This window comes from Crocodylus siamensis, chromosome 2 (genome assembly GCF_052110815.1).
Source record: "Crocodylus siamensis isolate JL-2025a chromosome 2, ASM5211081v1, whole genome shotgun sequence".
NCBI lineage: Eukaryota > Metazoa > Chordata > Crocodylia > Crocodylidae > Crocodylus > Crocodylus siamensis.
This window is the reverse complement of record NC_143396.1, coordinates 168,562,817-168,575,816: the sequence shown is the minus strand read 5'-3', so window position 1 is coordinate 168,575,816 and position 13,000 is coordinate 168,562,817.

Here is a 13,000-nt window from a genome sequence, read left to right as displayed (position 1 = left end):
GGCACAGAAAACACTTTCCTAATCCTATGTCTATGTCTGGAATTTACACATCTTAGCTGGCTCCATTTCTGAGCATCTATGCCTGTTGCATTCCCACAAGGGGCACACAGATGGGTGTTGGCTACTCCTGAACATGCCCGGTCCCTGTGACTTTGTGATGCCACATTGTCACCCAAAATTGTGGTCTTTCTCCTTAGGATTAGACTGCTACCCAGTGTATGAGTGGCATTTTGACATATAGATGACCAAAAATGTCATAGAATCATAGAAAATTAGATTTGGAAGGGACCTCAGGAGGTCATCTAGTCCAACCCCTGCTCAAAGCAGGACCATCCCCAACCAGATCATTCTAACCAGGGCTTTGTTGAGCCAGGTCTTACAAAACCTACAAGGAAGGAGATTCTACCACCTCCCTAAGTAACCCATTTCAGTGTTTCACCACCTTCTTAATCAGAAAGTTTTTACTAATATCCAAACTAACCTTCCATAGCTGCAACTTAAAACCATTAGGCATGTGTAGATGAAATGAGGGGCATGTGTGCACAACATTTTAAAGCAGGTTAAATGTTTTTGCTCCACTTCAATGCACATGTTGGTGGCATATTGCATTTTGATTCCAGCCACTGCACATTCAGCAGTGTAATGCACCTGAAATGACTTTGGGGTGCAGCAAACTAAAACATTTCTGATGAGTTTTAATTTGTTGCCCTGCAGCTAAGGAGAAAGCACTGGGTTCTGCGCAGCTCAGGGGCTGTGCAAGCAACCCATGCAGGTAACTTGGCAGCAGTCCCGGAAATCAGGCTCCACCAAAGAATGAAAAAGAAATGGCAAGCCTGATCTTTATTTATTTATTTTTTCCCTGCCTGCTTGAGCTGTGCAGGAACCCTGTTCTTCCCTCCATAGCTGCAGTGTCCCTTGGGACCACCCGAGCCAGATGCCTGAAGGCCAGTCCCACCAGGGCAGGGGCTGCCACTGCCATGTAGAGAAGCACCCTCACCCATGAAGCCCAGGGACTGATCCACCTGCCGGCAGCTTGCCCTCCCCGCCCCACCACCAAAGAGGCAGATAAGACACTGGTGTACACAATACAACGTGGGGATTTACTTCATCCTAAATTGAAGCAGTGTTTTTAAAAACCTGCAGCTTCAATTTAGGACCCCATTTCATCGACACACACCTATTGATCCTTGTTCTATCATCTGCCGTCACTGAGAATAATCTTGTAATATCCTCTTTGTAATCACCCTTCAAGTACTTAAAAGCTGCTATCAAATATCCCATCACTTTCTCTTCTGCAGACTAAATAAGCCCAGTTCAACCACTCTCTCCTCAAAAGTCATGTGCCCCAGGCCCCAAACCATTTTGTTGCCATCTGCTGGATTCTCTCTAACCTGTTCACATCCTTTCTGTACTAGGGAGCCCCAAACTGGAGACAGTAATCCATGTGTGGCCTCACCAGTGCAAAATAGAGGAGAATAAAGTTTCCTCAGTCTGCTGGCAGCACTCTACTAATGCACCCCAGTATGTTGTTAGCCTTCTTGGCATAAAGGGTTCACTGTCAACTCATATCCAGCTTATTGTCCACTGTAGAGGTAATACCTAGCCAAATGGTCCTCTTTTGAAGAGGTAATGCCTAGCCAGATGGTCCCTGGCCTGTATGTGTGTATGGGATACTTCGGTCCTAAGTGCAGGACTTAGCACTTCTCCTTGTTGAAGCTCATATGATTTCTTTTGACCTAATCCTCCAATTCGTCTAGGTCACTCTGAATCCTATCCATACCCTCCAACATATCTACTGTTCTAATGAGATGGGTGTCATCCACAGACTTGGGGAGCATGCATTCCATACCATCTTCCAGGTCTTTAATGAAGATATTGAACAATACCAGCCCCAGAATCAACTTCTGTTGCACTCCACTAGATAATGGCTTCCAACTTGACATTGAGCCATTGATAACTACCAATTGAGCCTGATGATCCAGTTTTATACCCTCCTGACCAGTCCCTTCTTCCAACCCATGCTTCCTTAATTTGCTTGCAAGAATGCTGTGGGAAGCCATATCAAAAGCCTTGCTAAAATCAAAGTATATCATGTCCTGCTTTCCCCACATCTACTAATCCAGTCATGTCATCATAGAAGGCAATCACATTGGTCAGGCATGACTTGCCCTTGATGAATCCATTTGAACTGTTCCTGATCACTTTCTTCTCCTCCAAATGCTTACTAATAGATTTTTTGAGGACCCACTCCATGATTTTTTCAGGAACAGAGGTGAGCCTCTAGTTTCATGGATCCTCCTTTTCCTCTTTGTTAGTTATGGGCACTATATTTGCCTTTTTCTAATCATCCAAGACCTCCCCTAATTGCTATGAGTTTTCAAAGATAATTGCCAGCATCTCTTCAATCATATCAGTCAACTCCCTCAGCACCTTTGGTGCATTGCAACTGACCCCATGGACATATCCAGCATTTCTAAATAGTCCCTAACCTATTCTTTAACCACTGAGAGCTGATCACCTTTTCCCCAAACTGGGCTGCCTGGGGCAGTGATTTGGGAACTGACCTTGCTGACCTTGCCTGTGAAATTACGTTTGGGCATACCTACATGTGCAATTACAGTGCTTGAAAAAATTGCGCAGTTTACTGCTCTGGAATTAATTGTTGCCAGGTGTGCTCTTTGAGTGTTCACCTGGGAGCAATTAACTCCAGAGCAATAAGCTCTGCAGTTTATTCATGCACAATACAACGAACCCAGGTGGAGCAGTCCCACTGGCAGGAGGCCCAGGGGTCAGCCTGCCAGCCAGGGATGTAGCCCCTGGTTCAAAGTGATGTGAAGGAGCTGCCTGGGGCAAAAAGGAGTTTCAGCATGGGGCAAGCTGGCACCCCCCCCCACACACACACACACATTGGAACACACTTATGCCCCAACCCGCCAGCATCTACATGTGTACTGCTCTGGAGATTTTTACTCTGCAGCAGGATGGTACTTGTATTTACCATCTGTCATTCTATTTTTGTGAATGCTTAGTAATATGCACTTTGTGGGGTTCTTTTAAAGGTGTATTTTCTTGTGACTAAAAGGGTGTGTCTGCACATTCATTAACATGCAATTAAGCCTAATAAACTTTAAGGGCAAGGCCCCTTAGAGCTCATTAGTCAGGTTTCTACACATGGAAACTTTAACGGGCCTTAACACAACTTGCTGGGTGAATGCCTTTGCAGGCTTCCTGGTCGGCACCCTGCACCACCTGTCTCTAAGCCGCTCCCCAACAGATAAGACTGGATGGGATTAGAGGTGTTTCTGCTGTGAGTGTCTGCCTTGGGGTGGGGTCCCTGTCCAAGCAATTCAGCACTGCAGGCAGCAGGATGCGTTACTGCCCACCCAGTATTCAGGTGCCCTTAAAAGCCAGAGGTGCAGCTCCCCAACAGAGAGCAGGCAGGGTGGCTCTGCATTTACCCCAGTGCCAAGAATGGCATTGCCTATTCCAGCCAAAGTGGTTCCAGCCTGGTGGGACTTTCCCCACCTGTGCTGCACCCAGTGTGCCCAGGCTGAGTCCCAAGCTGATGCTGCCTGCTTCCCTGCCAGATACTGCCTGCAAGAGAAACAGTGTCAGCTCCTCTGGGCTCATCCCAGGCATGTTAGGTCCAACAAGAGCTGGGGAAAGTCACACCATGTGCTGGAATCATGCCAGAGAAAACCCCAATGCAGTGGTTCCCAAACTTTTTAATACTGAGGACAGGCACAGGAACAGGACAGGGCACAGGCACATGGAGCCAGCTGCCTCCCCCACAGGGCTGCCCCACCACCCAGCTTTAACTCTGCATATGACTGCCAGTGCCAGAAGCTGCTAACCCAGGCAGATAGATGGGGGTCCAAGTGTGGGGCTCGTGCCATGACCTAGCAGCCAACCCTTTGTGGTCCAGTACCGGGCCCTGGCGTGGTTTTAGGGAACCTCTGCCCTAGTAGTCTGGAGCCATGCTGGATAGAGCAGGCAATGCCACACCAGGCAGTGGGGTAGAGCAGATCCAGCCTGCCTGATCTCTCAGGGGCAGCCACAGCACTGGTTTCTAAGGGTGCCTTTTCCCAGCAGGCAGCAAGACATCCTGCCACCTGCAGTACTCCATTGCCTGGCCAGTAACCCCACCTCAAGACAGAGGAACATTTTTTTTTCTGCTTCCATTCTTCCTGGAGGTACTCAACAGCAGCACATAGCTGCACGGGCTTGGCTGCAAACAGAGCAGCCAACAGAGTGTTAGGCACCATAACTACTCAAGCATAAATTTGATACCTGTTTTAGGCAGGTATCAACTCTAAACTCAGATTACCCTAAATTACCAGATTTAATGCACATTAAGGATGAACAAGTGGAGATCTCTCCTGATGCACCCTAAATATGGATACTAATGCAACATTAATTTCCTTATGTCTCCTTAAGAGCACATGTATAGATTCACCTAGTCTGTGTGAATTTTTGTAAGCCTTGTGAATAGTGAAACATGTATTTAACCTTACTGCAGAAACCCCTGCACCAATCTCCTTTAAACTTGGCAGGCTTCATGACCTCAGAAGGGGCTACAATCCCTGTTATTGTCCCCTAGTGTTTTCAGGAGGTGTACTTTTCAGAAGGAAGCTAAAGAAAGGAGTCTATTACCTGTAGCGGCTTATCAGAGACTTGTTTCTGCTGAGTTACCAAGAAAAAGCAGAGTCCACCTTCCCCAGAGTAGCAGAACTCACCTCTGCCACCTAGTGGTGGATCATAGTTAAAACTGTATTGCCATTTATTGTTACGGGAAGGGGAGTGAGACCAGAGGGAAATCAACCTAGGCTATAGGGTGGGGAGACTCTTTTAAAGTGTTATAACCAGGTGAATGTAATCATTAAGGTTGTTTGATGCAAGTGGGACCACCCATTGTCATAGAATTATTCATCTATTGTTTCAGTTGTAAATTCTATTCAACTTGTTGGTTTTATTATTAGCTATTGATTGTATCTATCTCTATCTATCTCTATATATCTATAGCTATAGATATATAGATAGAGCTATAGATATATAGATAGAGATAGATGCAATCAATATTGAGAGAGAGAGAGATTCTTGATCGCTCAGATCAAGTGTAATATCTATATCTATCTATCTATATATCGTCTCTTGATTAATCATTTCTTTTCGGTATATAGTTGTGTATAATAAAAAAATCCATTTGTTTATTAGACGTAAAGTAAATTCATGGGCAGTGAGGGTGAGGGGACACACCCCTCCATGGGACACCTCAGTCAGCAGACCTACCTGAGGGGGTTCCCAGGGCTACTGACACCCTGAAGATCCAGAACCTGGCGTATCGCCCAGCCTAGCATGCTGGCGAAAGTTACAGTTAGAAAACTTCAAACCAGATATACTGGAATGTAATTCTTACATATATTAACATAAAGAGAAACTGGGCAGGTAAGTACCAAACAGTGGAAGCCAATGCACAGAGGTTGCCCATACAACTTGTGGCACACATCCCTCACATTGGCCATCCCAGTATCACAGAAGCAATTATAATTACTTAATAGTTGTAGTAATGTTGTGGTAGTACCAAGGATCCCTAGTCTTGGATCAGGACATCATTATGTTAAAGGAAACTAAGACAGTCCCTGAACATAAGATCTTATCATCTAAGATTTAGACAGTAAACAAAGGGAGGCAAAAATAAAAACAATGGGCTTGGAAGGAATCATATGAGAACAACAAAGAAGTGTATAGGTCCAACAGTCAACATGGTGATTCCTACCTCTTTATTTAGCTAATAATTAGAATATTGTTTGTATTCTACTGATAAGGGCCACTACTTCATGATATTGCCCTGTGTATTCTTTTTTCCTCTAATTTCTTGTACGTGGTGCTTAACAGATGGAGTAATATTGAAATCCTTAAAGCATTTGGGTCTCTCAGGGATTAGGTCTGGAAGAAGACAAGAAATCATTTTGACTCCACTTCCCAATATGAATTGCACATACCTGTTTTTGCTTGCTCCACTGAAAATAGGGACAGCTAACAACCGACACCCAGGAAAAAGCCATCCTACTAAACAGGTACTTTGCATCAGTTTTTCAGCAGTTCCACAGGTTGTCCCTGCCCATTATGGGACAGCAAGGTCTGGGTGAGGGAGATCCCTTGCCCTCCATCAATGCTGACCTCATGAAGGAACACCTTGACAGGCTTGACACCTTCAAGTCAACCAGCCCTGATGGTTTACACCCCAGGTTACTCAAGGAGCTGACTAGCATCATAGCTCATTCCCTGGCATGGATCTTTGAGAGTTCCTCGCACTCTGGTAAAGTGCCCAAAGCTTGGAAGAAGGCCAGTGTGGTGCCTATCTTCAAGAAAGGGAGGAAAGTGGATCCAGCAAACTGCAGGCCCATCCGCCTGACCTCTATCCTGGGGAAGGTTTTAGAAAAAATAGTCAAAGAGGCCATCCTCAATGGACTGGCAGATGGCAACATCCTGAGGGATAGCCAGCACAGGTTTGTGGTGGGTAGTTCTTGCTTGACCAATCTCATTTCCTTTTATGACCAGGTGACCTATCACCTGGACAAGGGAGAGGAGATTGATGTTGCATATCTTGACTTCAAAAAAGCCTTTGATCTGGTATCCCATGATCACCTCTTGGCAAAACTAGCCAACTGTGGCCTTGTGTCCACCATGATCTGTTGGCTGAGGAATGGGCTCCGTGGTCAGACCCAGAGGGTGGTGGTTGGCAGAAGTCAATCGTCATGGTGCCCTGCAATCAGTGGGGTCCCTCAAGGCTCTGTGCTTGTGCCTATTGTCACAGGAGCACTGAGGTGTCCTGTGCCTTAGATAAGTAAAATAGCTGCCAATCAACAGGGCAGTGCAGCTGCGGGTTGCTCTGGCAACCAGCCAGTCAGGTGACTGGGAGGGGGCAGGGCCGGGCCCTTTATAACAGCTCAGGCCTGGGCCCAGCAGCAGTTCCCTTCTGGCAGCCACAGGAGCAAGACCTCTGTGGCTGAGCTGAGCGGCCTGAGTTGGTGGTTGCAGCCTTACCTTGCTGACCGGCTGCGATGATGCTAGGGATGAGAACACCCTGAAGAGAGGTAGGGTTGGAAGCCCTAGAGGGGCTTGGAGTTTACATTACGAGAGGGGAGGCTCTGTGGTGTTTGTGTTACAGCCAGTTGGCTCAGGTTTCAGTTATAGTTAACCGGGGGACCGGGTGAGACTGTAGGGGTGAGAGGAGGCCTCATGGGAGCTCCCCAATAACCTGGGGGTCCCGGGTGCTCAGTAGTGGCACAGTCAGTGGTGCCAGTGGGGCACTACTATTCGCTCCGGAGAGGCGTGGTGTTGCACCGGAGAGGCGCGGCGTGCGGGGTTTCGGACCCCAGCCCATAAGGGCGGTGTTTTGCCCAGTAGGGCAAATGACCCAGAGAAGGGTCAAGGGGCCAGGCATGGCTGTGGCCACCTGAGCCCCAAGCGCAAGGAGCACGGTTTAGGCCCCAGAGAGGGCGAGGCCCCAGAAGGGGCAATGAATGCGCGTGAAGAGCGCAGCATAGGCCCAGAAGGGGGCAACGGCCACAGAGAGCGAGTCATAGGCCCCAGAGTGGGCGGGGCCCCAGAGGGGCAGCGAGCGCGCGGGAAGAGCGTGGCGTAGGCCCCAGAAGGGGGCAACAGCCGCGGAGAGTGCGTCATAGGCCCCAGAGTGGGGCAGCGGGCGGAGTAGTAGCCCAAGAGTGTAACAGGGCCAGGGGCGCTGGTAACAGGGCGGTGGCTATGAGCCAGGCCCAGGGGCGCAAGGTGGGTGACAAGCCCACGGTGCCAGAGAGGGCACCAGAGGGCAGGGGACCACACAATATCCCAGGAAACAGCTGCGAGGCTTGGGGTGTGCTAAAGGGGAGGTTTGGAGGCACGCATAGCCCTTAAGGCAGGGGTGCATAGATGTACCCCATATGGAGTAGGGGCAGGAACATACATACCGTTCACCAGGGGGATAAAGGCAGCCTCCGATCTAAACTTATTTATTATCAAAGACGTGGCGGGCGAGAATCCGAGGGTGCTGAGTCCACCTTACGTGACGGTAGGGGCGCTAGGGAGTACACGGCCACTCCTAGGCCCCACTCGCTCACACCTATATTGTTCAACATCTTCATTAATGATGTGCACGTTGGAGTCAAAAGCGGATTGGCCAAGTTCACTGATGATACCAAACTCTGGGGTAAAGCGTCCACACCTGAGGACAAGAGGATGATCCAGGCTGACCTTGATGGCTCAGGAAATGGGTGGATGACAACTTGATGATGTTTAACACCGAAAAACGCATGGTTCTCCAACTCAGGAAGAAAAACCTGCAGCATGCTTATAGGCTTGGCAGTGCTACGATGGCTAGCACTATGGATGAAAGGGCCTTGGAGGTCATGATTGACCACAAGTTGATCATCAGCCTTCAGTGTGATGCTGCAGCTATGAAAGTGAGCAAAATGCTGGCTTGCATCCATAGATGCTTCTCAAGCAAATCCTGGGACGTCTTTCTCCTGTTGTACTCAGCCTTGGTGAGTCCGCAGCTGGAGTACTGCATCCAATTTGGGGCTCCACAATTCAAAAAGGATGTGGAAATCTCAAGAGATTCCAGAGAAGAGCCATGTGCATGATCAGAGGTCAGGAAAACAGATTTTTTGATGACAGGCTGAGAGCAATGGGACTCTTCAGCCTAGAAAAGCATAGGCTCAGGGGTGATCTGATGGCCATCTATAAGTTTATGGGGGTGCTCACTAGGATCTGGAGGAACGATTGTTCACCAGAGCCCCCCATAGGATGACAAGGTCAAATGGTTATAAATTCCTGCAAGACTGTTTCAGGCTGGACATAAGGAAGAATTTCTTTACTGTCCGAGTCTCCGAGGTCTGGAATAGCCTGCCATCAGAGGTGGTTCAAGCACCTACTCTGAATGCCTTCAAGAAAAAATTGGGTGTTTATCTTGCTGGGATCCTGTGACCCCAGCTGACTTCCTGCCCCTTTGGGCAGGGGGCTGGACTCGATGATCTTCTGAGGTCCCTTCCAGCCCTACTGTCTGTGAAATCTGTGAAATATATGTATGCATTGCAGTTCCATCTAGGGATCCCTGGCTTTTTAGTACAAGGTTTAGCAGTCAGAAAAAAGTCCACTGAAAATATTCATGGAGGTTCCTTCTATGTAATAGCATTTACAATATTAGCAAAGTACAGAGCCTGACATTAGAACTCTGGTCTCCAGTTTGTGTCTCAAGGGCAGTATGTTATCTGTGATAATATAATTCAGTCCTCATGTCCTCAGGAAATCAAAAGGTAAAAACCAATGCTGACAGGGAGAGTAAGAAAGACATTACCTTCATCACATTCCTTGTTCAGCATCTTTTTCCACAGGCCACTTCAATGGGAGTTAATTGACAGCAAAAGATTGGAGTTACAGCTGATACACTGAGGACTGGTTGGAAGACAATTGAAATCAGCAGAAGACAGAACGCAAGGGTGTGGACCTAGGTCATACAACTAAGCTAAGTGTTTAGGCAAGGCGTTCTGGCATAGGACAAATATAATATTAGAGAGTGAAAGACAATGAGGTAGGACCACAAGAACAGATGGCAGGTATGAGTGTTATATAGGGAAAGGAGAAAAAAGAGAGATTGAAGACTAAACTGGAACTTTGCTACTTCCTTTGCGTAAGGAGTTGTGCAAAGCCAGACTAAACCAGAAACGTCCTTAAGAATGATTTGTGACTTAGTCCTTCCTGTATTTTCCTCTTCCTCTGCGATGCAGGAAGTGACTTTATGCTTTTTCATGGTGACAGCTACTGCATATTATGCACCCAGCCCAGATCCTTTCTCAAACACATGCTGCCATGGGGTTTTGATGGTTTTAAGAACTGTCCAAATTTCAGGTGGGAGTAGCAAGAGAAATAGGCAGTATGGGGCTATTGATACGGTATACATATTTTGGTTTAATAGGTGATGGTGCTTCATCAAGATGTTGCAATGTCACAATACCACCACCACATAAGGATATGACCCTGTTATGCAGTGCCACAAGTGCCACAGGCTATGTGGCATGACTCTTACATTGCCATGAAAATTCCAAAAATGGAGGAACTTTAGGTAGGGGAGAGCTAATAAGATAGCCCTCTCTTTCCCACCAGTTAAAGACCATCCACTAATAACATTGATTTTTGTACCTAGGACATTGAAATAATTAAGACATCTCAATCCTGTTCCTATGGAATATATCTCCATGTCAACAACCAGACCAAGCCAAAGCTAATACACTTGTTGACCTACTCTTCTCAGCCTTCACAAGGAGAGACAGGTTCTAGAATGAAAAGGAAACTTAATCTCATGGCAAGTGCTGAGAATGCTATCAAGGTGTTCAAGGAAGAGCTCTGTGGGTAATGCTGAGCAAAACATTTTCAGAGACTAAACTACTTATGGAAAAACATGTCCTTGTTCATCCCAGATTTATTATTAATGTGTTGACAAAACCAATTTGATACATAATGATTATGGATTGAACCACTGAGGAAGAAGATAGCTTGGAAGTGTTCTGTAGCACATTGGTCAAATAAGGACACTGGCATGGATTCAAATGCCATTTCCGCTTGATTCAGAGCAGAGAGCTGAACAAAAGCTGAAAATTCCTCAGGAGACTCATCAGTCAGGCTAATGGAGATTCTAGGATGGGTTTCTGTTCATCTATCCTGAAGGTACATCAGAGTTTTTTCATTAAAAATTTTAAAATTAAACTAAACTCAAAGAGTGAAAATGACCCCAAAATGAACTGGTCTGTGCCTTTACCTGGGAGACAGGACAACTGGGTTCTCATACCCACAGGAGTGAACAGTGAAATAATTTAGGGAAAAAAAAACAAAACTGTAGCATTTTCAATGAGACAGGCAAAGAGTGTATCTACACAAGAGACCTTAGTGTGAAGTAGCATAGTTTGCTGTGAAGTAAGCATGCATGTCTATTCATGCACACACTTACTGCACAGTAAATTTCCCTACTCGCGATTAAATTTGCTACCTGCAAATACAAGTAGCAAATTTACTTGTGGGTACTTACTGTGCAATAGCACAATAGATGCCAACAAGAAGCAGATTTGTTCCTGGTCAGCCCTGCTACTATAGGGTCAACCTGATTAAAGTCCCAGGGCCCTGGCCCTGGGAGTCTCTCCTGGCTGAAGGCTGGGCCACATTTATAGCAGCACTAGGTTGCAGGCAAGCCCAAGCCTGCAGACATTTTGAGCCCTGGAGCATAACAGTAGGAAACCTAGGGGGACTCTTGGCCTCTGTTGCCCCTACATAGAGTTGTTGGTTTCCCACCCCCAGTATTGTGTTGCTTGCATTGTTGAAGGGTGTCATCATTCTCCTGCCCTCGTCTGCACTCCCAACCTTCTTCACTGCCCTGGCACCATGCAGGGATGGGTGGTGAGTCCAGAGTGATGGCTGCCAGACTGCACTCAGCTGATGGAGGATTAGGAGTCATGAAACTGAACCCCAAGTTTTCCTCAACTGCTCCCAATGCTGCAGCAGACTTGACAATCAGCTGACCACATCTGATGCCCTGCCAAAGGTAGTCACTAGAGTTTCCATGTTAGTTTCCTGCTTTTGCCCCATTTCTAAACCCTTTTCCTAGACCTTCTTGTGCCAAGCATCCTCTGCCCACATCCTGGATTCATCGATGGCCACTAGAGACTGCAGCATCTACTTTTTAGACTGCCTTAGCCTTCTGTGGTGAAGATCTTGCATTTGCTTAGCTCCTCACAATGTGACTGGCCATAGTCCAGCACCAGACCCATGCTGAGTTTTCCTCCTGTACACAGATGCAGTGCCTGCTGATAAGGGAATGTCAGATGCAACAACAGTAGACAAGGGAGAAAGAGAGTCATTATGTTAGATTCCCACCACACCCCTTTCCCAACTGTCCCTCCACATCCCATAGCCAGAGCACCATGGAGAGTTGTAGACACCTACCATTCCTGGGGCCTGAGTCAGGGTTTGGATGGAGGTGGTCGTGCAGCTGTATTCTTGAATGTTGGTGCCCTCTCCTGTGTCCTACAAACCCTGCCCTTTGTATGCATCCAGGGAGGCATGCTGCTGCAGGTTCAGAGTTGGAGTGAGCAGCATGTCTTTAGTGCATTCCCCTCATCCAGCCTGGATGTCTTGCAAAGAGTCTTCCAGGATTAGAGGCAATGGGGGTGCCCTCATTCCTCACCATCTCCACATTGTGGGCTCCTTGTCCATGGTACCCAGGCATAAAGCTGTCATCAAGTGAATTTTCCAGGGTCTCACTCCCAATGCTGTTCTCATCCTCATGGTAGTCCAATGCCTCCAACACATCCTGCTCCCCAATAGTGCCAAACATTTAGATTGCCTGGCACAGCTTCTCCTTTGACAGTATTTGTGACAGAGCCTCACAAAATGCACATTTTCTTTCTTACTCCCAAGTTTTTGTTGGTGTCTTTGATGTGGTAAGAGTCACACTTGATTGCCTTGACTTTGCAGTGGCATTGCTTGAAGTTTCTGCTGTGGCCATGATGCCACAATACTCAGCAATATACAGGAAGGCGCTTTTTTGTGGTGGCTCTTCTCCAGCAGGCACTGGATGTTTTCATCTCCCCATACATCCAAGAGGTCCTTCAGCTCCTCTTTGTCCCAGTTGGGTCCCTGGGAATGAGAACGACCCAACTGAAGCCAGGACCAAGGGTGTGGGGAGGGTTGGCCAAGGAGCAAAAAGAGTCTTCTCCTTCCCCAAGTGGTATGGATGCCTGGCTGTTCCCAGATTCCATGGCTTATTGAAGGAAGGTCTGGCTCTAGTCAGGCTTGAAGGGTAATGCTTACCTATCATAAAGCAGTGAGAGACTGCAGGATCTGACTCTGACAATGGCAATAGCCACCCTACCCTATCCTGGGTGAGAATTTGAACTCTTGCAACACAACATAGACAGTCAACTACACCCCACTCACATTAATGACCATGAGT